This window comes from Lonchura striata, chromosome 15 (assembly GCF_046129695.1).
Source record: "Lonchura striata isolate bLonStr1 chromosome 15, bLonStr1.mat, whole genome shotgun sequence".
In the NCBI taxonomy this organism is placed as follows: Eukaryota; Metazoa; Chordata; class Aves; order Passeriformes; family Estrildidae; genus Lonchura; species Lonchura striata.
In genome coordinates, this window is record NC_134617.1 from 15,712,108 (window position 1) to 15,738,896 (window position 26,789).

A 26,789-nucleotide genomic window follows, 5' to 3' on the forward strand; every position below is an offset into this window, starting at 1 on the left:
AAGAACAATAGATGTGTAAATTGACAATTGCTGAGCCAGTCATTACTGTACAACTACAAAAGCAAAGGTTAAGTTGAGCTGGAAGGAGGTTTTATGGCCTAGAGCAAAGGATATGTTGACCACAGACAAAAGGATGTTTTTACCATGCAGAAATAGATCTTAGGAAAAGCAGAAGATACCACAGGCAAACAGGCATGCCAAAGTGGCAAGTAGAAAAAAGGTCTAAGAATTTTCCACTGCAAGAAAACTGAAAAACGACTTTAAGCTGAAGCTGTAGCACACTAACTCAGGTGACTGGGTAGTGATGGCCACAGAGTGGCAATGATGGTGGCTGTGACCGGCTGCAGGGCCAGCAGAGGTGCTGTGTGTGGTGCTCATTGGCTGTTATGTGTTAAGATGCTCAGCAAAGGCAAATAATAATCCCTTGGAACCACAGCTACAGGGGCTTCAGGCTTGCCTGGAGCTGTGGCTGGCAGTGTAGGTGTGGCTCTGGCACCCAGGGCCCAGGAGTGCTGTAAAATCTTCTGTACAATGAACACATTCCAAAGAGCTGCCTGGGGTCCCACATCTCCCATTTCAGGCTCTGACTGGTCACAGTCCAGGTGCTTCACTGCTCCCCATTATCCAGATCTTGTGGTCTTGGAATTCTGTTTCTCTGCTTCTTCTTCCTTATTTTAGCACAGATTATGTCTTAATAACCTTGATGAATTCCAGAGGGCCCTGAGAAGATCCAGATAAGAGCAGTTACAAGTGGAATGGCTGGTGCACACTGCAGGCTGAGTTGTTCAGATCCATTCCTGCCCTGGTCCTCACGTCTCCCTGGATGAAGCTGCAGCTTTTCCCTTCCTCCCTGTCCTGGGGTGATGTGATGGTGTTTGTATCCCCAGTCGTGTGTTCTGTTTATGTTTGATATTCTATTCTGTGCTTTCAGAACTGACTCTGAAAGTGAAGGTTTATTTTGCCTTGTTATCAGCTGGCTCAGCTCCCCCCATGCTCTGCTGTCTAGAAGAGGCTGGTGCTGGCTGGATTGCTTTTGCTTTGCTTGCTTTTGCTTTTGCCTTTGCTTTTGAGTTAGTTTAGCTAAGCAGCCCAATTTTTTCCCTGGACTGTTTTTTTTTTCCTTTCCCTTTCCTGAATATCACTCCAGCCTGCTCCAGACTGGGACTGGGAACCCCGAGGAGCACTGGGAGCCTGCGCTCTGTGATCTGCAGCAGCCATCCCGTGCCCAGAGCAATCCCCAGCACCCAGACCTGGGCAATCATTCCCAAGAAAGACTTTCTGGATTTGTTCATCTCTTCAGAGTGGTGAAAGAGTTTTGTTGTCATCTGGTGTTAATTTTTTTTTTTTTTTTTGGTGCTGGGGAGGGTTTTGTTTGTTAATAAACAGGTTCTTTTCCACTTCTCTCTGAGGAAATTTTTTCCCGAACCAGGTGGGTGGGGAGGGGCCGTGGGGGTTTGTTTTCTGGGGGCTTCTTCCAGAGGGTTTTCCCCAAATTTGCCCTAAACTAGGACACTCCCCACTCTGGGGATGGAGCTGCTGGTGGCTGAATGGGCGCAGCTGCCCGGGGAGGGGGGGAATGGAGATCAGAGCTGCCACGGCTGCCACGCTGAGCTCCTCCTGCCTTCCTCCCAGCCGTGATGGGGGGTGGAGAAATGCCCTGACAGCTGAAGGAGAATCCCACTGGGAGGCTGCACAGAGCATCAGCAGGAGGTTCACGGGGAGGAGGGCTCAGGAAGCACCGGCTCCAGCAGGATCCCAGGCAGAGCAATGCCAGACCCAGCACAGACCTGGCAGCCAGGCTGTGGTAACCCCCGTGGGCAGCCCTGCCCCACACAGCCCTCCCTCAGTGCCCACAGCAGGATGGAGGCAGAGCTGGGAGGGTGAGGGTTGATATAAAGGTGGTTTAATAGATAAAGCAAGAGCTGAGCCTGCAAACAAAGCAAAATGAGGAATTAATTCATTGCTTCCCCTTGGCAGGTGTTTGGACACTGAGCAGCTGCTGGTGTTTAGCAGCTCACCAGGGCTCAGCCATGACAGGACCACACAGATGCCAACCTGCCCTGAAATCACCTTCTGAAAAGAGCAGAGAAAGGGAAACCCAAGGGTCAGGAGAAGGAGATCCCATGGGGACAGGCAGAGTTCAGGCTCACGGGCCTGGGACTCCCTGCGCTGGCTCCTGCCGCCATGAGTGGAGCCCTTGTGTCCCCTGCACCCCACAGACAGTGGGGCAGGGCCCCTTGTTGCTGCAGCTGGGGAAGGGGAAATCCTGCCCCTCCAAGGGAAGCTGGGTCTGGAATGTCTGTGACAGCAGCCAATGTCCCCTCAGGTTTTGATTGCAGTGGGAGAGATTCCTGCGATCCGAGCACACAGTGATCCTCTGGGAAAGGGCTGGAGGGGTGAAACCAGCTCAGGGAGATGTCAGTGGGACACAGGGAACTGTCACCAGAAGCTGAGGTGGCACTTGGGCACACACCTGGTGCTGGGGCCGTGTGTGCCTCCAGCTGATCCAGTCAGGGAGGAGGGACGGGACACCCCCGTGTCACAGCACCAGGACACGTCAGCCACGCAGGGGCTGAGCTGCTGCTGGCTGAGGGGTCAGCAGGGCCAGGCTAAGCACAGCTTAACCCAGGGCCCCTCTGAGGCCAAAAGGCAGGAGAGCCTGTTACAATCACAGAATTGTTCAGGTTGGAAAAGCCTCTGAGACCATCGAGTCCAGCCACTGCTGTGGTCACCACTGAGCCGTGTCCCCAGTGCCACATCCATGTGGCCTTTGGCACATCCACGGACTGCCCTGGCCAGTCTGGTCCAGGGCTTGAACACCTTTTCAGTGAAGAAACTTCCCCAAAACCCACCCTGAGCCTGCCCTGAGGCTGTTCCCTCTCCTCCTGTCCCTGTTCCCTGGGGCAGAGCCCGACCCCCCGGCTGTCCCCTCCTGTCAGGAGCTGTGCAGAGCCACAAGGTCCCCCTGAGCCTCCTTTGCTCCAGGCTGAGCCCCTTCCCAGCTCCCTCAGCCTCTCCTGGGGCTCCAGCCCCTTCCCAGCTCCCTCAGCCTCTCCTGGGGCTCCAGCCCCTTCCCAGCTCCGTTCCCTGCCCTGGACATGCCCCAGCTCCTGTTGCTGTAAATCTCTGCTCTTTTCTGCATGTAAAAGATGAGCAAAAATCCCACTGCCAACCTGGGCTGAGGAAACTTTGGAGATTTCTCTTCATGCTTCTCCTGACCTTTCTCCTCCTCCTGTGTGAGAAATAGAAAAGTTGTAGCATCACCTCTTCTACCTCTCTACTCTGGTTTTCTTTTATCAAATGCCTGGTTGAGAGATCTTCCTCCTCACTTTTCTACCCTGCTGGAAGGTGGTTGGGGCTGGAACCAGATGACCTTTAAATGTCCCTTTTAATCCAAACTACTCAGTGATTTTATGATTCTAAGAAACACTTCGGCATTCTGGGCCTCATTCCCAGACGATGGCACTGTGGAAGGTGCTCTGCCAAGCAGCACAAACGGAGGGGTGGAGAAGCTATTTTGGATCTGGATTAAAAGGCCAGAACACGTCAGCAACCACAGCAACCCCAGCTGGGTATGTGGCCCATGCCATGGTTTCCTTGACAGCTGAGAGGAAGGAACAAACACTACAAATAGGAGCAGGTACTGCTTGTTTTCCATCCCTTCCAGCCCTGGAGCTCCCTGTGGGAAGGAGCACAGCAGAGACACAGCTCAGTGAGCACCTCCTGCCCTGGCACACTCCCCTGCCCCAGCAGTGCTGTGGGGTAGAGATGGGGACAACACAAAGCAACACACTCTATTTTCAGAAGGCTTCAAACCTGGTTTTATTACAGCATGCATGCTTTTTATGCATTCTTACAAAATTCCTAAGTTTACACTTTACCCTTTGGTCACAAGAGACAAACAAAGTGGTCATTGGAACAAGCAGTTGCAGATTTCTCTTATTTATTCTTCTTTGTTTCTTGGTTTCTGTGTCAATGACCTTGGTAAGAAATTCTTTTAGGGGTAAACATGGAACCTCTTATCAAACATGGAACCTCTTATCAAACTTCTCTCTGGCCCACAGAAGTCGCTGTAAAACCTCTTCCACAGGGCAGGACTGCAGAACATCCATCCCTGTGCCCCGTTATCATGGGCAAGGGAAGCACCAGAGCCGTGAGAGCAGCGTGGCAGGAGCAGGGAACGGAGCCCAGGCCTGGAGCCCTCGGGGAGCCTCTGTGAGCAGCAGCCCCTGCTCTGCTCCAGAAAATGCCATCTCCTTCCTATCCTAGGAAAGGATAGCAAATATCCCGTGTCCTTCAGGGAGAGGCTAAAGTGCAGTGGATTTCCATTCTGAATATGCTTCAGGGAATGTTTTCATGCCCTTGACTGTGATGTGGGGGTGGAAACACATCCAACTCCCCCCTCTGGATGGGAGGGAATGGATTGGGGCCCAGACTGCCTGGCAACACCTTCCTCCTGGAGAGAAGGAGGTGGGGGATGCTCCACAAGGATTTTTAGGCATGTTCCTAAAGCCTTTCCCTTCCTCTGAGCCCCAGCTGTTAATTGCTGCCCCCTGAGGCCTCTCTGGCCGCTCCTCTCGTGTCCCCCAGGTCCTTGTCCCTCTGTGCTCGGCCCCGGTGTCTCCTCCTGCCTCTCCAATGAGCATCCCGGGCCGCCAGAGCCCCCTGCGCTCTAATCTGCCTTTCAGTGCTGCTCAGCGCTAAGGAGCTCAGCGTGGCCGCAGCTGCTCGTCCTGCCGCGGCTGGCTGTCACCGCGGGGCGGCCACGTGCGGGGGACACGCGTGGCCACCGCCCCGGCAGCGCAGCTCTGGTGCCCTCTCCTGTCCGGCCCCAGCCCCAGAGGGGCTCCGAGCAGGGTGGGGTGTGCTGGGAGCAGGCATTCATAGGATATTCCCCCCCAGGATGGGAGACGGGCACCCAACCTCACCTACGGGTCCAGCTTTTATTGGTGTAGGAACCTCCCAAACTTGAAGAGAAGAGGAGCACTGTGGGAATCCAGAGCTTCCCTCTGGCTGCCCTGGGACCCTGGCAGGGGTCAGGAACCCCCCTGGACAGAGCCCCCAGAGACACTGGCTGTGATCTCTGTCCATGCAAAAGAGTTTTCAATCTTACAGGATCAATTACCAGCTCTGAGTGTTTGATATGAGTAATAATTAAGTGTGGCATGGGTGCAAAAGTCAAATTTTAGGATTCTAGATGAGGGGTCCAAAGGGGACAAGATGGAGGAAATTGGGTGTGCCTTGTCCTTTTTCTCCTTCTTCATGCCCTCCATGTCTCACTGTGGTGTTGGCATTTTTCTGTTGGTTCAGGCTGGGGACACACTGTCCAACGTAGGTGACAGATATTGGCACGTTATTGTAAATGCAGCCCAGGGAGTTTCTGGTATTTAATGTTTGTAACATCCCACTGAGGGCAGAGCCCCACACGCTGCCCTGCAGGACAGAGCTGGGCAGGGCAGCAGAACATGTGAGAGATCAACAGAATAAACAACTTGGAAACAGCACAGACCAATTATGGCTTCTGCTTTGGCAGGGGGCTGACAGACAGAGACTTTTTGCAATTTTGGAATCATCAATACCTCAGATTCCGACAGAGTGGGACACACAGGCAGGGGACAGGACATCCCTCCTGGAACACCGGGGCTCCAGCAGCACCGAGGCAGAATTTAAAAGGCAATTAGAACCGCAATCCTAAATAAAACATCTGACCCCACAAAGCCAGGCGGGGGTTGGGAGCTCCGGGCACGGACCGCTCTGCTCTGGCGCATCCTCCCCGCAGCGAGGGGGTTAAGCCGAGCAGCCGGGCTCTCGCAGATCTCCGTTTCCGTGACAACAGCTCCCGCAGGATCCCAGAGCTCCCAAATCCCATTAAACATCTGCTGGAGGCTGCCCGTGCCGCCTGCCCAGGCTGCCACCTGCCGGCACCCCAAACCCGCAGCGGCGCTGCGGCCAGAGCCGCCCTGCGCTGACAGCAACAGGGTTTTGAAATCATGGGGATTTAGGGTTAAAAGGAAAAATAAGGTTAGTGGGCCCTGGAAAAATAAACACCCTAAGCACATGAAGAACTTGTACTCGCTAGAACTGCACCTGTGTAGCCAGTACATGATAAATGATATAATTGTTAGATGTGATGATTGTTTAGTAATTAAATATAATTATTGTTTAATCGTAAGAATAATCATGAGAAACTGTGGTCAGGGACCTAAGAAAGATCACGAGAAACTCATGTCAATGCATACAATAGAACAATATAAGTTTAATAATTAATATGTAAGTGATATAAGGATAGAATATAAAATACGCTCAGCTCAAAAGCCGTGTTGGAGTGTCAGATTTGGGTCTGTACCCCTGATTCCCAGAGCTCTCAATAAAAGCACCTGCATGGAATCATATCCCGTGATTCTGTGTGCTCCTAAACAATGTACATTTAATAATTAATATGTAAGTGATATAACAATAGAATATAAAATATATTCAACGCGAAAGCCGTGTCGGAGCCAGATTTGGGTCTGGACCCCTGATTCCCAGAGCTCTCACTAAAAGCACCTGCAGATAATGAGATCCTGTGGCTCTGTGTGTTCTGCACGCTGACAGGGGAGCAGAGGGGAGCGGAGGGGATGGGGGTGCCGGCTCCCAGCCCCCAGCCCCGTGGAGTTTGGGGTGCCCGTTCACAGCCCCGCAGCTTTGGGGTGTCCTGGGGGGGAGGCAGCCCCAGCGCCGGGGCTCGGCAGGGACCATCCTGCCCAAATTCACCCCGGGAAGTTCTGGGCGCAGGTTTGAGCGACTGGCACCTCCCGGGGCTTTTGGGGGGTCTCACACGGCTTGGGGTGGGCTTGGGGAGCTGGGAAGGGTGGGACAGGGGGGAGCTTCGGAGTGAAATCATCCAAACCTCCCGAGGTGTGGAAGGATGCTGTGACCTGGATCCTCACCCGTGTGCTCCATCCACTCCCCTCCAGCTTTTGTGCATTCCAGGATTTCTAAAAACTTTTATATTTGATATATATATAGAAACTTCCATGTTTGATATATTTGCTTTATATTTGATTTCAGAAATTTGTAGAAACTTTTATGTTTGATATATTTGCTTTATATTTGATTTCAGAAATTTGGACTTTTCCTTCTCCGTGCTTCCACCTCTGCTTGCAACAGGAAGAGGCATGAGGAGGTGAGGAGGAATTTAGGGAGGTGTCACACATTTCAGGGGATCACAGAATCCTTAAGGTTGGAAAAGACAATTTTAATATCATCCAGTTCACAGCACTGCTGTGTTCACCTCAAAACCACGTCCTTAAGTGCCACATCCACACTTCTTGAACACTCCCAGAGATGGTGACTCCATCAGTGATGCTCCTGCTGGCATTGCTCAGCCAGAAAATCAGAAACCACTGTCCAGGCTTATTAGAATACAGTTTTGAAATAGTTACAATATTTCTATATTGTAAAAAAATATATGTTGTATTATATAAAATATATATTACATGTGAAATTTATATATTAATGATTGATATGATATGATATTGTATTATATTTACAATATTGATATATTGTAAAATATATATTTATATATTGCAAAAATACTTCGTTTGCAATATTCAATATAGATAAAATTAATGTATGTACCATATATAAACCTTATTAAACAATGGGGCTGCTGCAGCCGAAGGTGGCTGTGGCTGCTCAGCTGCAGATCTTGTCCCCAGACTGCTCCCCTGCACTGCTGCGCTCAGAGGTGCAGCTTCTCAGCTTCTCCTGCCATTCCCAAAAGCTGCTGAGCCGTTTTTATCCCGGGAAAAAGCCTCTGCCACGCTTAGGGAAGGATGGGACAGGAAGAGGAGCACACCGAGGCAGCAGTGCCTTCTTCACCCCTCCCATCACAAATCTGCATGGTGGGACGGGAGGGAAGAGTCCCAGGGGCGCGGAGCAGCAGGAGCGCTGCAAACTCCGGCAGCTGCAGGCACCAGGGGAGTGCAGAGGGGCCAGGCTGAAAGCTGACACAGGAGGAAAATGCTCTTTTGCAGCTACAATTGCTGGCACAGCTGCTGGCCAGACCCCCTCCCAAAGCCTGAAACGTGCCAGCAAGGGGATGGGAATCATTAACCGCTGCGTTCGTGGGCTTGAACCCTTCCCAGCCCCCTGTGCCCTGACACTGCTCAGATTTGCAGGGCCTGGGGCTCCCCCAGCAGCAGGAAGGGGCTGAAGAGCTCTTGGATCAGGCCTTTTTCTGACCCAGAGATGGGCAACTGAGGGGCGTTTTAAAAACTTTTATTCCATTTTCAGTCTTATGAGAAGGGTGAGACAATACAGATTTTATAATTCACACCATCACAATCAGAAGCCAATTATTTCTTAATTACAATACATTGTAAGAGTTTCTTGGCTTATCAGCTTTAGCTACACCATACTGTAAATGCCTTAAAGCCAATCATCTAAAATTACCCCTCGTGGGTCCCACTACAATGCATCTTTCATAGTTCTATTTCTCTGAAGTATCTAGTCCTTTTTAGAAGATTGTCCTTTGAAACTTTTTTCTAGCTCCATTTCTCTCTCAACAATGCCCGTCCTGTTCTGTGGCATTTCTCAGACAGCATTTCTTGTCTCAAAGTTTGCACACAGACACACACTGTGGGAGCTTTCTGCCAAGTTCTGAGTTTTCTACAAATCCATTTCCCACAAGGAGCCGCTGACAGAGCCCTCTCCTCTCCTCCAAAGCCTCAAGAGGCAGAAGCCACGGGCTCATGGCTTTTCTGCAGGGGTAACTGCCTGGGAAAGAGGCCAAGCAGTGCCCAGGGGACAGCCAGAGTGGTTTGATGCTCCTTTCAAAGGGCTTGGAAAGCCCCCGGCCTCGGTGGGGGATGACAACAAAAATCAGCCCCAGCCCTGCAAATCCAGCAGTTGGCTGAAAAGTGCAGGGTGGTGTGGGGTGGGTGCTGGGGGAGGAGAGGTCTGTGCAGAGGACTGGGACCAAGCCCTGCTGGAGGCTGGGCTGGGCAGTTTGGCTGTGGCCAGCCAGGCCCTTGGGGCTCCTGGGCTCAGGGACAGCATTTGGGGGGTCTGAGCCTCATCTGTGCCCGCTCTGCATCAGCACCCCCCTGTCAGGGGCAGCAGAGCAGCAGGAGGGAGGCCGGCAGCCAGGGGGATGTGAGAGCTTGCAGAGCATCTCACTGCAGGAGTTCCAGCTGCCAGGAGGAGGGGATGGGTTTCAGGGAAGCCAGAGAGGCAGGAAATCAAGGGAGAGGGGCACTAATTGAGGCCATATGTTGGAAGCAAAGAATGCATCTGGTAGCAGGGAGCAAGCCCACACCGAGGGGACAGCGGGGGACATGCAGAGCCACATGAACCTCCTGGGCCAAGCAGAAGGTTGAATTCAGACCGACCACAACTGCTGAGAGGGGTCACCATTCCAGGTCTGTGCCTGGAGCGGCTGCAGGCTCAGGAGCTTTCCAAACTTACACTCAGTAATGTCCCAATTTCGTGGGTAATGTAGGAAAAATGTGAAGGAAATGGCTGCTTCATCACAAAATGACAGGGTTTGTTCTACACCCATGTCCCTGAGCGTGCACAAAGCCAGGGAGGAAAGTGGAAATATGAAAATATGGGCAGTGCCAGGAGTGAGGCCAGGTCCTCTCTGCCCCCCAGAACTTTGCCTGCCAGGGGAGGATTTACACACCCAGGGGTACAGACACATTTGGGGTGATGGAAGAGCCACCTGGGGCTGCACAGGTCTGTCCCACAGAGCCAACCCCACAGGGGCCATTCCACTCCTTTGGGTATTCCCAGGCTCTGGCCACAGCACTGGGAAAGAATATTTATGGCCTGTCCCCCTCCCTTTTAAACCACCTTTGAAATAAATGTGAAACGTGTGTGGTTGGAATAGGGGATTCTGGCACAGCATCAAGCTTGGGAAGAGGGGAAAGAGTTCTGGTGCTGACACTCACTGAGCTTCCCAGGAAATCCAGGAGGAGATGGAGTGCAGGAGTGCAGCACTGCAGGGGTGCACAGCCTTTGGGCTGGGATGCAAATCGCTGCATTTTTTATGGCCAAAAAGCTTCTGGGCGGGGAGAAGGTTCTCTGGAGCTCAGCAGGCTTTGCACAGCCATGGGGCCACTGTGAGGTGTCCCTCAGATGAAGGTGGAGCTCTGCAGGCAAAGCTGAAATTGCTGCTTCCAAGGCTTCTCCTCTCAGTAAATTGCCCCCTGTGGTGCCCCAAGCCTCCATTGGGAATTCTCCATTGGGGATCCAGCTCAGAGCATCCCTCTCTCATCTGGAGCTCGCTTTGCATGCAGCCCAGAGCTCCTGCTGCCCCAAACACCTGTGGGAATCCAGAGCTTCCCTCTGGCTGCCCTGGGACCCTGGCAGGAGTCAGGATCCCCCTGGACAGAGCCCCCAGAGACACTGTCTGTGATCTCTGTCCATGCAAAAGAGTTTTCAATCTTACAGGATGAATTACCATCTCTGAGTGTTTGATAGAAGTAATAATTAAGTGTGGCATGGGTGCAAAAGTAAAATTTTAGGATTCTAGATACGGAGTCCAAAGGGGACAAGATGGAGGAAATTGGGTGTGCCTTGTCCTTTTTCTCCTTCTTCATGCCCTCCATGTTTCACTGTGGTGTTGGCATTTTTCTGTTGGTTCAGGCTGGGGACACACTGTCCAACGTAGGTGACAGATATTGGCACGTTCTTGTAAATGCAGCCCAGGGAGTTTCTGGTATTTAATGTTTGTCACATCCCACTGAGGGCAGAGCCCCACACGCTGCCCTGCAGGACAGAGCTGGGCAGGGCAGCAGAACATGTGAGAGATAAACAGAATAAACAACCTGGAAACCAGCACAGACCAATTATGGCTTCTGCTTTGGCAGCGGGGCAGAAGGACAGAGACTTTTTGCAATTTTGGAATCATCAATACCTCAGATTCCAACAAACACCCAGCTGCATCCCAGCCATGCCCAGCAGCTGCTCCCTGCTGCTCCTCCCCCCAGCTCTGCCCTGCAGATTGAATTTCCTGACTGCCCATGGCAGCTCCTGCAGGACAGGAGGAACAGCTGCTGCGATGGGTGGGAGGGGGAAAACCACACAAAAGGGGCTAAATCCTCTTTAATAGGGGAATGAGGAGCATGGCAGAGCTGAGCAGAAATCTGCTCCAGTTAAGGATGTCCCTGGTGATGGCAGGGCAGCTAGAAATGGATATTGGGCAGGAATTCTTCCCTGGGAGGGAGGTGAGGCCCTGGCACAGCTGCCCAGAGAAGCTCAAGGGCACTCAAAGATGAACAGCCCAATCTGCTCAGTGCTGGGGTGACATTTGACCTCCTGTGGGAAGGGTGGATAAGGGGAAATGGCCTCCTTTTGTCATAGCTCACATCCTCTTTGAAACGTTTTTCTCCTTAAAAGCAAAGGATATTGTCAATTTTCCCCCACAGATTTGTCATTCTTATCTTATCTGTGTCAGCTGGGGAGTTCAGAATATTCCACTGCACATTCAAAATCCATCCTCTTGTCCTGTTCAAGCTTTTCTTCAAGTTCTCAGCAGACACTGAAAAAAATCATAAAAATAGAGAAGGACATTCCTAAAATATTTGCTCTAAGCAGGAGCAGATTCTATCCTGGACTCCTCAGTTTTCCAGCTGTAGCCTCTGAGAACCCCTCTGACCTCCCTGCCAGGAGTGGGACCCATCCCCCTCTTTAGATCCAGGCAAACAACCCCCCCAAAAGACAACGAACTGCTTCAGGCAAATTCTGAGCAGCAGATCTCCTGGGAAATGTGATCCTTCATCCTTCCTGCCCCTGCATGGAGCTGTGTGCTCAGAGCACGGGCAAAGCTCATCACGCTGATGTTCCCCTGCATTTCCCAGGCAGATGTGAGCTCTCTGCAGAATAAATGCTCCCCAAGGCAGCACCAGGCTCTCCCCATGCTTCTTTTGCAGTGCTTTGGTCTGGGTCACACTCACCAGGGAAGGTCTGAATGTTTTACCAGTCTCCAAGGTGAGAAAAATGGGGGATTCCTTTGGATTTGCTTGAAGCTGTTTCAAGACTGAGTTTGGGCAGTGAAGAGACTCTGAGGAGTGCCCAGCTCCAGTGCAGCCTGGCACGAGGAGGGCTGGGATTTCCTGGGGGGTGTGAAGATTTGGAGCTGAATGCCAAGACCAGAGCAGGTAAGGCAGAGCAGAGCACTGGGGGCACAGTCTGGGGTGCAGCAGTTTTCAGCCCCTCGGGGACGGATGCATCTGCTCTCCATATCCTGCTCCTGCTTTCCTTCCTCCCGCACTGACTCAGCAGCAGCCTTTCATCCCAGCCAGAACAATCAGCATCCTTCCTTCCGGGCACCACATCCCGTTATCCCAGCAATAATTCCCTCCCTGCGCCCCCAGCACAGCCACAGCTTTCAGAATAAAAAGGTTTCCACTGCAGCCACTCAATAAAGCATCTTTGGGATGCAGCCTCAGGCTTTGCAGACTCAGCAAGGAGCTAAAATTGTCTCTGCTCGGAGCTGCCAAGATCCAGCTCCCTGTTCCCACCCCCAGCAATCACCTCGCCTGCCCTGGGAGCACTCTGGTCCCAGCACTGTGTTTTTTGGAGATGGATGTGAGGAAATCTGCTCAGGAAAACATCTGATCAGGAAAACAGGATGGTGCAGGAGGGATTGGGAGCCTTGCCAGCAGCAGGGGCTTGCAGGAGCTGGAAATCCTCTGAGCTCTTCCTGGAACCCCACCTGGAGCATCCAGCCCGGGGGGCACAGCACAGGTGGAGCCTCAGCCTTCAGCTTTTCTATTTTTCACATTCTGTGCTGCTTTAGTGTGTGGGTCTGGGCTTCATATTATGGGATGCTGAGCTCTCTGCACAGAGCAGGGAGATAAAACAATTCCTGCTCCAGCTGGGCACCAAGGACAAATGATCCAAATCTCAGCCCAGGAGCACAAACACCGTGGGCTGGAGAGAGAAAAACAAGGATGGGACTTTATAACCTGAAGCTGTAATTGAAAAATTAACCCCAATATGCAAATGAAGCAGAACTTATAAAAGTGAGAGACCTTGAATCCATTTTGTGACCATTTTGGTTCATCTTGGGTGCAGCCCTGGCTGGGCTCTTGTGCCGCCCAAGGTGGATCCATGGAGGCCTTTTAATAAATCCCTGCTTTATTCTGTAACTCCTCTGGTTTCTGTTCCAGGGCAGCCTTCTCAAGGCAGCACAGAAGGACCTGGATGAGTCCAGAGAGGCCACGGAGCTGCTCCCAGGGCTGGAGCCCCTCTGCCCTGGAGCCAGGCTGGCAGAGCTGGGAGTGCTCCCCTGGAGAGGAGAAGCTCCAGGGAGAGCTCAGAGCCCTTCCAGGGCCTGAGGGGGCTCCAGGAGAGCTGGAGAGGGACTGGGGACAAGGGATGGAGGGACAGGACACAGGGAATGGCTCCCACTGCCAGAGGGCAGGGATGGATGGGATATTGGGAATTAGGAATTGTTCCCTCGCAGGGTGGGCAGGCCCTGGCACAGGTGCCCAGAGCAGCTGTGGCTGCCCCTGGATCCCTGGCAGTGCCCAAGGCCAGGTTGGACAGGGCTGGGAGCAGCCTGGGACAGTGGGAGGTGTCCCTGCTTGGCAGGGCTGGACCAGAGGCCTCCAAAGGTGCCCTCCAGCCCAAACCCTTCTGTGCCCCCTGGCAGGGGCAGGGGCTGTGCGGGCAGCAGCCCTGGCAGGGTGAAGCTTTGCCCGGCCATGCTCAGCTCCCGCCTGCAGGATCAGCTGCAGGGAGCATTGAAGGACTCCCGCAGCCCTGCATGGGCTCAGCACAAGCAGACACTTGTGTCCTGCTGGCCCGAGGAGAGCCCAGACAAGCACAGCAAGCAGCAGGAGGATGAGGCGAGGCTGTGTTCCAGCAGAGGTCGAGTGGTGCTCCCCAGCTGTGCCCCAGCTCCTGCAGCTCACCAGAGCCCTGCTGCTGAGCCCCACTGCAACAGGCACCTGATGAGAAACAGCTGCTCCTGTGCTGCTTCCCAGCTTGTTACAGCAGCAGGAGCATTTTCTGAACGGGCAGGTTCTGTCTTCAGAGCAGTTCTGACTCAGAGCCCAGCCCTGGGCCAGCTTTTGGGTTGGAAGAACCTTAAAGCTCATCCCATCCCACCCCTGCCATGGCAGGGACACCTCCCACTGTCCCAGCTGCTCCCAGCTCCATCCAGCCTGGCCTTGGGCACTGCCAGGGATCCAGGGGCAGCCACAGCTTCTCTGGGCACCTGTGCCAGGGCCTGCCCACCCTCCCAGGGAGGAATTTAATCCTAAAATCTAATATAACCTTCCTAAAATCTAATCTAACCTTCCTAAAGCCTAACTTAACCTTTCTGAAATCAAAACCAACCCTGCCCTCTTTACAAGATCTCACCTGAGTGTCTATTATCAGGGCCAGAAATGGATTTATAGAGACCTCCAGGAGCTGAGGAGGAGGAAGGAGAATCTCAGGGTGCCAGCTGCACACAGGTTACACACACCTGGGTGTGGAAGAGGTTTTACAGCAACTTCTGTGGGCCAGAGAGACGTTTGATAAGAGTATCCATGTTTGATAAGAGCATCCATGTTTGATAGGAGCATCCATGTTTGATAGGAACATCCATGTTTGATAGGAGCATCCATGTTTGATAAGAGGTTCCATGTTTGAGAAGAGGATCCAGGTTTGATAAGAGGTTCCATGTTTACCACTGAAAGAATTTCCTACCAAGGTCGTTTTGACACAGAAACCAAGAAAGAAAGAAGGAGAAATCAGAGAAACCTGCAGCTGCCTGTTCCAATGAGCACTTTGTTTGTCTCTCATGACCAAAGAGTAAAGTGCAAACTTAGGAGTTTTCTAATAATGAATTAAAAGCATGCATGCTGTAATAAAAACAGGTTTGAAGCCTTCTGAAAATGGAGTGTGCTGCTTTGTGTTGTCTCCATCTCAACTCCCACACCTGGGCACAGGAGATCCTTCCAGAAAGATCCTGAGCCAGGGCTGAATGAATCAGCAAGGACAGAATCACCATCCTCCCCCAGAGCAGCCTCTGAGCCCTGAGTGCATCTGAGCTGGGTAAAAATAGTGCCCTGATCAATTAAAGGAAAGAATTACAGGAACAGCCATTTCCAAGGTGTTCCACCCTCCCTGTGCTTCTCAAACCTCGTGCTGGGGACAGCACTGGGTTTATTTCTTTTCCAGTGCCCTGCTTCTCCTTTGAGGTCCTGGTTTTTTGAGCCCCATCCCCGGGTCAGGACTCTGCTCTCCCCATTCCCACCCCACTCCCTTCTCCCCCGTTACCCCCCAGCAGCGCTAAACAGGACTGGGGAAACTGAAATTCTTCTGCAGGAGCCTTTTTTTAGTTTTGATAACTTAGATTTGACTTCTTGTACTGCAGAAAGGGGAAAAAATAATCACAATGAAATTTTCCTACTGACATTGCACAGCCAACATTTTTTATTTCTGTTTGGAATTAAATGTGTCCAGAGAAAATGACTTTTTCCACTGAACTTTTCCCATTTCAAAGACCAGATTTCTCCAATGTGGACAACCCAGGATTTCTGTGGAAAATCCAGGAGAACTGAGACCCTCTCAGGATGTTTTGGGAAGATAAATAGGGAGCTCTTAACTCCTTTTGCCTGACTTTAAAAAAAGCAGGATGGGGGTGTGAAGCCAAGCAACCACATTTCTAAATGAGAACAAGGGCAGGGAACATAGATTTTCTGGAACATATATATATATATATATATATAAAGAAAAATATTGCTTGGATCTTTAAAATCCATCAAGTCCAAAATTCCCTCATCTTGATGCTCCCCACATTGAAATGTGATGCCAAAGCTGCCTTCCCTACAGGGATAGAGCAGTTTATCAGGAAATTCAGGCAACAAAGCTGGAATTCATCAGTCCAAGGGGAATAATTGATGTCCAAGGAGGTGAAAGTTGCTGGTAGCTTTTTTTTTTTTTTTTTTTTTGACAGGATTAAATTCATCTCCGTCTGGACATAACTAAAAACCATTCCCAGGAAGCAGGATGGGGAAGGAAAGGAGACTCTGGAAATAAAGGCCCTGCTGCCAGACAGGGTGTGGGGCAGGCAGACCAGGCAGAAGATATTTTCCAGCATCTTTTTCCTTGAGAAAGCTGCCAAATCCAGGCCTAAGACTAACCCTGAGTGCCCTAAGCTGCAGATCTCTAACCCTGATCTTAAAACCAGCCCAGCCCCGTACTGTGTGTGGCAGAGGGATGCAATTAGAGGAATTAATTCCAGCTGGGAATGCTCCTCTCCCTTTTCCTGCCCTTTCTCTGCCTCTGACCTCACCCCAGGACCCTCAGGCGACAACAAAAGGGGACAGGGGTGATTAAACACAGCGCTAATCACCACCCAGGGCTCTGCAGGCTGGGCTTAAAGCATAATTAGTGCTATTCTTAATCAAAGCCTGCTCCAAATAAACACTTCCAGCCTCGGGATTGACAAGGGGGAAGCTCAGAGAGTGGGAGAAGCACCTGGGGGACTTTGGGGAAAGGGATCAGCGAGGGGCTCCTGCTGCTTCCCATCCCAGGCGCCCACTGGGAAATTCCCTTCTGCTTTTTTCTCTTGTCTCCTACTTATTCCTCCTCCCCGCGTCGGGAAAAGGAACTTTTCCTGCTGTAGCTGGTGTTTAGCACAAGCAGCAGACGCTGAGGATAAGTTTGTGCGGGTGAGGCTGGCTGGGCACCTTTAGCACCAGGGGAAAGGCAGAGATGCTGCAAGGAGCACAGAGGGGGAGGTGGAGTGGGGGGAAAAGCAGGAATAAATGCAATTTTTGTTTTCTTAGGAGAAGGTGCCGAGAGCATCTCTGCTTGTGTGAAAAGTCACACGGAGGCACAGAATAGTTTGGGCTGGGAGGAGCCTCAAAGGACCACAGCTGCTCTGGGCACCCTGTGCCAGGGCCTGCCCACCCTCACAGAAGGATTTCTCTTCTATATCCAGTCTGAATCGCCCAATTTTAGCTAAAATCACGAGCCCTTGTCCTGTCCCTCCATCCCTTGTCCCCAGTCCCTCTCCAGCTCTCCTGGAGCCCCTTTAGGTGCTGCAAGGGCTGAGGTGTCCCCCAACCCTTCTCTTCTGCAGGCTGAACAAGGCCACTTCTCTCAGCCTTCCCTAAGAGAAGCGCTCTACTCATCTATCTTCAGTGAGATAACCTCGTTAAAGAAAGTTAAACCCCCAAATTTTCCTCACTGGGTGATTAAAATTCTCATGATAGCCAAAATATTTGATTTAAAATCTTCAACCCCTGAATTCTCCTGGTTCTCCTGGTTGCCTCCCTCTGCCATCTATTTTACACTTATATTTTCCATGCTTTGTTACATTCAAAGTTACATTCAAAATCTACCCCCCCCCCCCCGCAAAGGAACAATAATTTGTATAAAAATCAAAATATTTCACACACAGAGCTCCTAAAAATTATGGCCAGTGCCACAAAAATTATAGAAATCTATAGGTTAGAAAAAAGAGATCTTCTTAAATCAATGCACAGGTGATACCCACCACATCCACCCTGACACAGCCACAAAATCCACCTGCACATCCCAGCTCAGTGTGAGACACTGCAAGCCCAGGGGTTTATGGAATGACATAGGGCGAGATGCTTCGGTGTTATAAATAGCAAATATAGTTATTTATTATATTGATTTTTATAGTTATGTATTAAATTTTGTTTTGTGAGTTATTATTGATCACAAAAATCCTGATGTAGTACAGTTTGTAATTACTATTTTTGATAGAGTAAAATCTGTCAGTTTGTGTATGCACCCTATAGCTTTTATAAATAGTTGTGTAATATAGTGTAATATATACTATTATAGAGTGTAATACTATTATATAGTGTAAATACATACTATTTTAGACCATAGCATAGAACTGTGAAATGTTGAAATGTTTTTCCATATAACTAACTCAGAAATGGTGTAAAATAATTAAGTGATTTCCCACATTTGGGTATTATCTTATCTGAAAGATCAGGTAACCGAAACCAGAGCACCCAAAAAAGAAAGAATTTGTGAATCCTCGCTATGAGAGTGAAAATACAACAGGATGGAACCACAAGAAGAAATAAAATATATTGGTTTAATCCAGAAGAGATCATGAAGACGAGTCAAAGGTTAAAACCAAGCAAAAGAATATCTAAACTCAAAGGAATGTTTGAATATGTATAAACTCCTATGAATATGCATGAACCACCTATATATAGAGAGAAGCTGGTTTAAATTAACCTTGTGCTTAAAAAGGGATAAAATCCAGCACCCAGCACTGGATTTTATCCCTTTTCCACCTTAATAAATTTTAATAGAAATGATATATAATAATGTATAATATATATAATAATAACAACATGTATAATATATATGTAGCAATATAATGTAGATTATAGATATATCTATAATATACATTATATTAATATATTATATATATGTTATATATTATTATATTATATTAGTAATATATATAATATATAATACTATATGTATTATATATTATATATTATATATTTATATTCTATAGTCTATATTCTATATTCTATATTACATATTATATATATTATTCTATATTATATAATATAGCATATATGTAATATATATTATTTAAATGTATAAATAACTCACAGACAGCAGCAGCCCAAGGTTTCTTTGTTACAGAGCATTTTTAAAAACTTTCAAGCCAATAGCACATTGCTAAAGCTAATAATTAAAAAATAAAAGAATAAATAATAAAGGGAATTTTTCTAGCCAACCACTAAAAGCACACGTACTCCTGCTCCACACAATGCTTGCTTGACTTCTTTCTATTTACAACACACAATACTCTATTGTTAAGCTTAAAACTTCTCCTGCCTTGCAAAGCATATTTTTCTGCAGTCTTAAGGTCTGTCTTGGCCAAGCCTAAAATTCAAGCTATTGTTTCATGTCCTTGCTTGCTGTACCATTGTAGCTTTTCTACTTTCAGATTTGCAGCAGGAGCTAGATCTAAATTTTCTGGGTTTATTGGTTTTTTTTTTTTTTTTTTTTTTTTTTTTTTGTTTGTTTGTTTGTTTGTTTTTTTTGTTGGTTTTTTTTATATTTTTTAATTTTTAAATATTTTTAAATTTTTAATTTTTTTTTCCCCTTTCTGTTTCTGAGGCCTGCTTTCACACCTTCCTAGAAGTCCTCTTACTTTACTGTGTGTCGCACAGGGCTCCCCCTGCTCGGTGCCTGAACGCTCAGTGCCTCACCCGGGCTGGAGCAGGCGGGAGCGGGGGCAGTGCCCGTCCTGGGACAGCCACAAATCCTGCACCATGAGCACAAACATGCCTTAGGATTTCAGCTTTTATAGCTTCCATCTATTCCTAGCCCTGCAGTTCTTTAATGGAGAACTCTAAACTCCACATAGAGTGTGAGCTGCTGCTTTCCATTTTGGGAAACAATTCCTCTGTAGGCCTGCGAGGGATGTGAACAAAAGGGACTTGGGGGAGCAAACCTGGGGTCAGTGACTTCGTTACCTGAAGCTGGAATTGGAAGATTCACCCTCAATATGCAAAAGGACCAAACTTATAAAAGTGTGAAAACCTGTGACCATTTTTGGATGTAGACCCTGTCCCATAATCTGCTATCAATCACGTTTAGAAGCCATTTTTGGAATCCCCTGTCCCATAATCTGCTATCAGTGAATTTTGGAATCCCTCTCCACAGCCTCAGGTCAAATGCAGTGTCCTCTTGCTGGTCTGTGTCTTTCAGCACAGAAAGTTTAAAATTCTCAGCATGCAGGATTCCAACACCCCTGGATGGGCTCCATCTGCCCTAAAAGTACCTGAGGGCCTTTCAATAAATACACTTGGTTTTATTCCCTGTTAGAATCTGAGGTATTGATGATGCTGAGATTGGAAAAGTCTCTGTCTTTCAGCCCCCTGCCAAAGCAGAAGCCATCATTGGTCTGTGCTGGTTTCCAGGTTGTTTATTCTGTTTATCTCTCACATGTTCTGCTGCCCTGCCCAGCTCTGTCCTGCAGGGCAGCGTGTGGGGCTCTGCCCTCAGTGGGATGTGACAAACATTAAATACCAGAAACTCCCTGGGCTGGATTTACAAGAACGTGCCAATATCTGTCACCTACGTTGGACAGTGTGTCCCCAGCCTGAACCAACAGAAAAATGCCAACACCACAGTGAGACATGGAGGGCATGAAGAAGGAGAAAAAGGACAAGGCACACCCAATTTCCTCCACCTTGTCCCCTTTGGACCCCTAATCTAGAATCCTAAAATTTTACTTTTGCACCCATGCCACACTTAATTATGACTTATATCAAACACTCAGAGCTGGTAATTCATCCTGTAAGACTGAAAACTCTTTTCCATGGGCAGAGATCACAGCCAGTGTCTTTGGGGGCTCTGTCCAGGGGGGTTCCTGACCCCTGCCAGGGTCCCAGGGCAGCCAGAGGGAAGCCCTGGATTCCCACAGTTCCCTTAATTTCGCCTGATTTCTATTTTTCGCTAATCCCTAAAAGACATCGCGAAAAGGCGGAAAAGCATCCTGGAATTGCGGCAGCGCCGCTGCTGCCCGGGGCGGGCTGGGCGAGCATCCCTCCCCCGGCGCTGGCCCCGCGCCCGGCCGCCTCCGCCCCCCGAGCCCGCCCGGGGCAGCCTCGCTCCGCCAGCCCGGCACGGAACCACTGACCTATTTTCGTCCAGGCAGGCGCAAGATCACAGACAAAGGCAGCTTGAGCTCGGGGTGTTTAAAGGAAAAGCGGCTCGGAGTGGTCTGAATGCCCGCAGAGAGCACAGAGGCTCTTTGGGGTTTGGTTTCTCGCCCAGGAGCATCCTCGGGAGGGGCTGCGGGAAGGGGATGGGGCAGCTGGGTGAAAACTGACCAAAAAGATCCCTTTGGTGCGAAATCAGGGTTTTAGGAAAGGAATAAAAGAGTTTGGAGTAAAGTGGGTGTAGGATAAGCACAAGGACAAGCGGGATGTGGAAGGAGCAGATTTGGGAATTGTCCCACAGGGATTCCTCCCCCTCCCCGGCTCTGATGGACGAGCTGCCTGAGCAGACTCAGCTGATCACGCTGGAGACAAGTCAGCTCTCCCAGGGGCTTTTTGTTCCAGTTTGCTGGTGGACTTGGCCCAAATTTGGAAGTGTTTAATCCCCACCTCGGGCAGGTTTCGGAGCTGGTGGCTCCGGCTGGTTGGAAGTTTGTTGGATGCACAGCACTTCGGTTCTCAGCTATGAGGTGCCTCAAAAAACCCTCCCCAAAGCCTGAACTGCGCTCCTGAGCCTGGAAACCACACACACAACCCCGGGAGGCCTTTGGAAGCTCACAGACCCCTCGTGGAAGGGAGAGATGTGCTGTGCTCATCACAGGCACAGAGAGGCAGGGGCCAGGAGGGGACCACAGCCCCGAGCCCATCCCCGAGCATCCTTTGCTGGCTGAAACTGGAGTAATTTGGAACCCTGGGCTGCCTCATATCCCGGGCTGGGGGGTGCCTGCTCCCCCTCAGCACTGCTCAGCACAAAGGAGGCAGCGAAGAGTAACAAAAAAAGGCTCCCACAAATCGGGATGAAGACAGCAACTGCTCCATAAATGCTGGCAGCTCTCCTGGGACTCTCCACACAGCTGGGAAAGGTGCTGCTGCCAGGGTTTGTTGGTCATGGAGCTGGGGCAACCCCCTCCCCCTCCCGAACGTGTGCGGGCAGGAAGGAAAGAAAGAACAAGGACAGATCTCGGTCTCCCGAACAATGAAAACAGGAAAGTCCCTCTGGGCTGGGGAGCCTGGCAAGGGCTGAAAGCTGAGCTCCATCCTGAGCTCATCCTGAGTTCATCCTGAGCTCCATCCTGAGCTCCATCCTGAGTTCATCCCGAGCTCATCCTGAGCTCCATCCTGAGTTCATCCTGAACTCCATCCTGAGCTTATCCTGAGCTCCATCCCGAGCTCCATCCTGAACTCCATCCTGAGCTCCATCCCGAGCTCCATCCTGAACTCCATCCTGAGCTTATCCTGAGCTCCATCCTGAGCTCCATCCTGAGTTCCATCATGAGCTCCATCCCGAGCTCCATCCTGAGCTCCATCCTGAGCTCCATCCCGAGCTCCATCCCGAACTCCATCCTGAGCTCATCCTGAGCTCATCCTGAGCTCCATCCTGAGCTCCATCCTGAACTCCATCCTGAGCTCCATCCCGAGCTCATCCTGAACTCCATCCCGAGCTCATCCTGAGCTCCATCCTGACCTCCATCCCGAGCTCATCCTGAGCTCCATCCTGAACTCCATCCTGAGCTCATCCTGAGCTCCCTCCTGCTTCCAGGCAGCCTGGGGGGATCTGCTCAGCCTCCTGTGGAGACAGGGGTTAAAGAAAGCATCCATCTGCAGCATCCTGGGGCAGGGAGGGATGCAGGGAAGGAGGGGGCATCACCCAGCCCCGGGGGCTGCCAGGGGGGTCCAAGCAGCATTCCAGCTGGAATTCCACCTCCCCCCTCGCCCACCCTGCCCTCCATCCCCTGCAGCCCCTCTCCCTGCACCCCCTGGGTACCAGCCCCTCAGTGCCCCCCTCTCCAGCCCCACATCCCGCCCCGGCACCCCAAAAACCGCAGCCAAGCTCTGCCTCAGCACATCCCGCATCCCCCCCCGGCCCATCCTCCCTCCCCCCCGTGCTGACCTTTTTATTTTCTGCGTCAGGAGCATAAAATGGAGACTGCAGGGATGGGAAACCCTTCCCTAAGATGGCTGAGGGAGCAGCAGGATTTGCTCAGCAGTGCATGAGCTCCCTCTGCTGCTGGATGAGCCTGGGGGGGGGCACGGAGCTCGCCAGCCCTGCTCCAGCCCCACGGGCCCCAGGCAGCAAAAAACCCCCAGATTTTCCGAACGGGGTGATTAAAATTCTCGTGATAGTCAAAATATTGGGTTAAAAAGCATCAACATCCTTGTGACCTCCTGAGCTCTCCTGGCTGCCTCTCCCTGCCACGTATTTTACACTTATATTTTCATTGCTGTGTTACAGTCAAAATCCTCAAAAAAAGAGCGGTATTTGGTATTAAAACCAAAATATTTCACGCACACAGCTCCTAAAAATTATTGTCAGTGTCACACAAAATGATAGAATTTTCCAGGTTTGAAAAAACCCATTAAATTTCATTTATTTCAAGTTCCACATTAGGACAAATACCCAAAACTCGGTGTTTTCTCTCATGGGATGGCAAAAAGGGTTAAAGATGGATACGAGGGGAGGACCAGCACTCACCTGAAATGGGGTGAGCAGGTGTGGTCCCCAGGAAAGGTTTGGGGATGAAAGGGAACATGGAAAACCCTGCAAGCTGCTCCCTGAATGTCCAACCCTTAAGCCAGGACTGTGTCAGTGTAGGGCCAAATCCTGCAGGATCTGAGGCTGAAATTCTTTTTGCTTAAAATTTTTCAGCATTTTTGTCACCCCCTGAGCTCCCCTGGTTGCCTCTCCCTCCCCTTTTACCCTTCTATTTACCTTGCTGTGTTGCATTTAAAATCCTCAGGAAAATAAGAGTATTTTGTATTAAATCCAGCATTTGTCACACCCACAGCTCCTAAAAATTATTGCCAGTGCCCCACACAATTATATAATTTTCCAGGTTTGAAAAAACCCCATTACATTAATTTATTTGAAGTTCCACATTAGGATGAGCACCCAAAACTTTGTGTTTTCTCCTGTGGGATGGGAGGAAGGGCTGAAGGTGGGTATGAAGGGAGGACCAGCACTCACCTGAAATGGGGTGACCCCATTTAGGGCCAAAATCCTGCTGGATCTGAGGCTAAAATTCTTTTTGCTTAAAATTTTTCAGCATCTTTGTCGCCCTTTGAGCTCCCCTGGTTGCCTCTCCCTCCCCTTTTACATTTTCCTTGCTGTGTTACATTGAAAATATCCAGGAAGAGGAGAGGATTTTGTATTAAAATGAACATATTTCACACACACAACTCCTCGAAATTATTGCCAGTGCCCCACACAATGATTTTATTTTCCAAGTTTGAAAAAACCCATTAAATTTCATTTATGTGAAGTTCCACATTAGGATGAGCACCCAAAACTTGGTGTTTCCTCCTGTGGGATGGGAGGAAGGGTTGAAGGTGGATATGAGGGGATGATCAGCTCCCACCATTTAGAGCCAAATCCTGCTGGATCTGAGGCTAAAATTCTTTTTGCTTAAAAGTTTTCAGCAGCCTTGTCACCCCCTCTCCCTCTCCTTTTACCCTTCTATTTACTTTCTATGTTAACACATAAAATATAAAATCCTCAGGAAAATAACAGAAATTTGTGTTAAAACCAACCCATGTCACACACACCACCCTTAAAAATTAATGCCACTGCCCTACATAGTGATAGAATTTGCCACGTGTGAGGAATTTCATTAAATTTCATTTATTTTTAGTTCCATGTTAGGATGAGCACCCAAAACTCGGTGTTTTCTCTTTGGGATGGGAAAAAGGGTTAAAGATGGATACGAGGGGAGGACCAGCTCCCCCTGAAATGGGGTGAGCAGGTGTGGTCCCCAGGAAAGGTTTGGGGATGAAAGGGAACATGGAAAACCCTGCAAGCTGCTCCCTGAGAATTTCAAGGCAGGAGTGTGTCAGGGTAGGGCCAAATCCTGCTGGGTCTGAGACTGAAATTTCCAAGGAAATTGTGCAAAAAATTTTTCCCAAGATGAGTTCAAAAAGGGCCAAAAAGCATCGCTCGGGAAGGAGGCGAAAAGCACAAAAAAATCCCAGATCCAAATTCCATTTGTTTTTTGGTAAGAATTCAAACACTGAGGGGATGAGGAAGAAAAGCAAGGAGTTTTAAAAAATGGAGGAGACAGATGGAGGTGATGGGGGGTGAAATGCAGCACTGAAGGCTGGAATTCGGGCAGGAATGGGATGCCCAGCACCAACCTGAGCCCCTGGCTGGGCTGGGTGTGGGGCAGCAGCTCTCAGCCAGCAGAGCTGCACAGGGAAAGGCCTTATATAACTTCAATAATTTATATAACTGCAAGAATTCCTCCAGGGGCCTTCCCTGCGAGAGAGCAGAGCTTTTTGTGGGAGCAGGGTGAGCTGACCCAGAGCTGGAGCTCTGGGGTGATGCCTGGCAGTGTGCAGGATACCCAGGATGGGACACCCAGGGAGCCTTGGTTTTATTACTGCTATGAATATATATACATAATATACACTTTAATATATAGAATATAAAATACATTCTATATAATGAATATATATATAATATATATTTAAAAATATATATGAAAAAAAAAATAGGGGCATGTCCCCCTGCACGGCAGGGGACAAGTGAGGGTGGCACTGGGGCAGCTTGGCAGGAGCTTGGCAGGGCAGTGGCACTCGAGGAGAGGGAGTTTTTGCAGTGTTGCTGCATTAAAAGGGGCACCCAGAGAAGGGGCGCCAGGACAGCTCATCCCAGGAGCAATGGGGGACTGAAAAACTTGCAAAACCTGGCCCTGGGGCTCCGAGCCGGCTGAATTCCCAGCACAGCCCGGTGACTCAGCCTGGCAGGGCTGGGAACGCACGAGTGACACATCAGGGTGGCCCCAGGCTGGGCAGGACACGGGGACAGTGTGCGAAGGCAGGATTTGGGGTGGGATTTGGGATTTTGGCACTGCCGGGCCCGAGCCCCCGCTGCGGGGGCACTGGAGAGATGGGGGATCCCCACAAGAGGGGCAACGCACAATCCCTGATTCCTGATCCGTTTCACGGCACAAATTTCACTCAAATCCCCGCTCCTGCTCCCAAAAACGCCCCGTGCGAAGCGCCCCAAAGGCCGGACGCCGCCTCGGTGCGACCCCTCCCCGCGACCCCCCCTTTCCCCGGCAGCAGATGGAGACCCACTCCCAAATATGTCCCCGTCACAGGCAGAAGAAAGAAAGACAAATGTGGCCAGAAAAGCTCTTTGGGAGGACAAAAGCTCCTTGAAATCGGAGCTGAGCTGTTTTTTCCAGGTTGGGAGCGGGGGGAGGAAGGAGCGGGGAGGAGAAGGGGGGATGGAGGGGCGGGATGCGCACGCAGGCGGCACTTCCCGTCTTTGTCTGGGAAAGGAGGTCACAGGGGGGCCGGGGGATGCGGGGGGACGCGGGGGAGGATTCGGGGAGGATTCGGGGAGGATTCGGGGCAGGATGCGCGGCCGCGTCAGCGCCGCGTCAGGGCAGCAGCTGATCCCGGCTCCCAATCCCGGCGCGCTGAGCTCATCCCGGGAGCGGCGCCAGCGCGGCTCAACTGCGCTCACCTGGCGGGGGAAAGCGACACTGCGGGGACACGCCACGGCGCGGGGGGCACCCGCAAAAAGCCCCGCTCCCACCGCCGACACCCCCCCGGCACCCGCACTAAGCCGCGAATCCCCCGGAGAACTCCTTGCTCTAGCTCGGGGTTCAGGCAGGGGCTTCTCGAAGTTTAAACTGACAAAGAAATTCGCTCCTCAATGGTGATGGCACAATGCGAGCGCTCTGGGGGGCTGCGGTGGGCACTGCAGCCCCCCAGTGCCTCCCAGTGCCCCCCAGTGCCTCCCAGTACTTCCCAGTGCCCCCCCAGTGCCTCCCAGTGCCCCCCACCCAGTGCCTCCCAGTTGTGAAAAACGCCAATCACTTGGTTTTTAAAATTTTAGAAGTTTAATAATAATAAAATGGTTACGAAAATAACAATACAATTAGAGTAATAAAGTTTTAGAGTTAGGGAAATTGCAAGACAATAAAAAGCAAAGAATTACAGACGTCCAGATGCTCTGGGACACTAAGTCATGAAAAGCATGACTTGTGAAAAAAGGAATCACCCTTAAACCAATACACTTGTTGCATATTCATACATCTTTCGTGGTTATGCATACGTCCT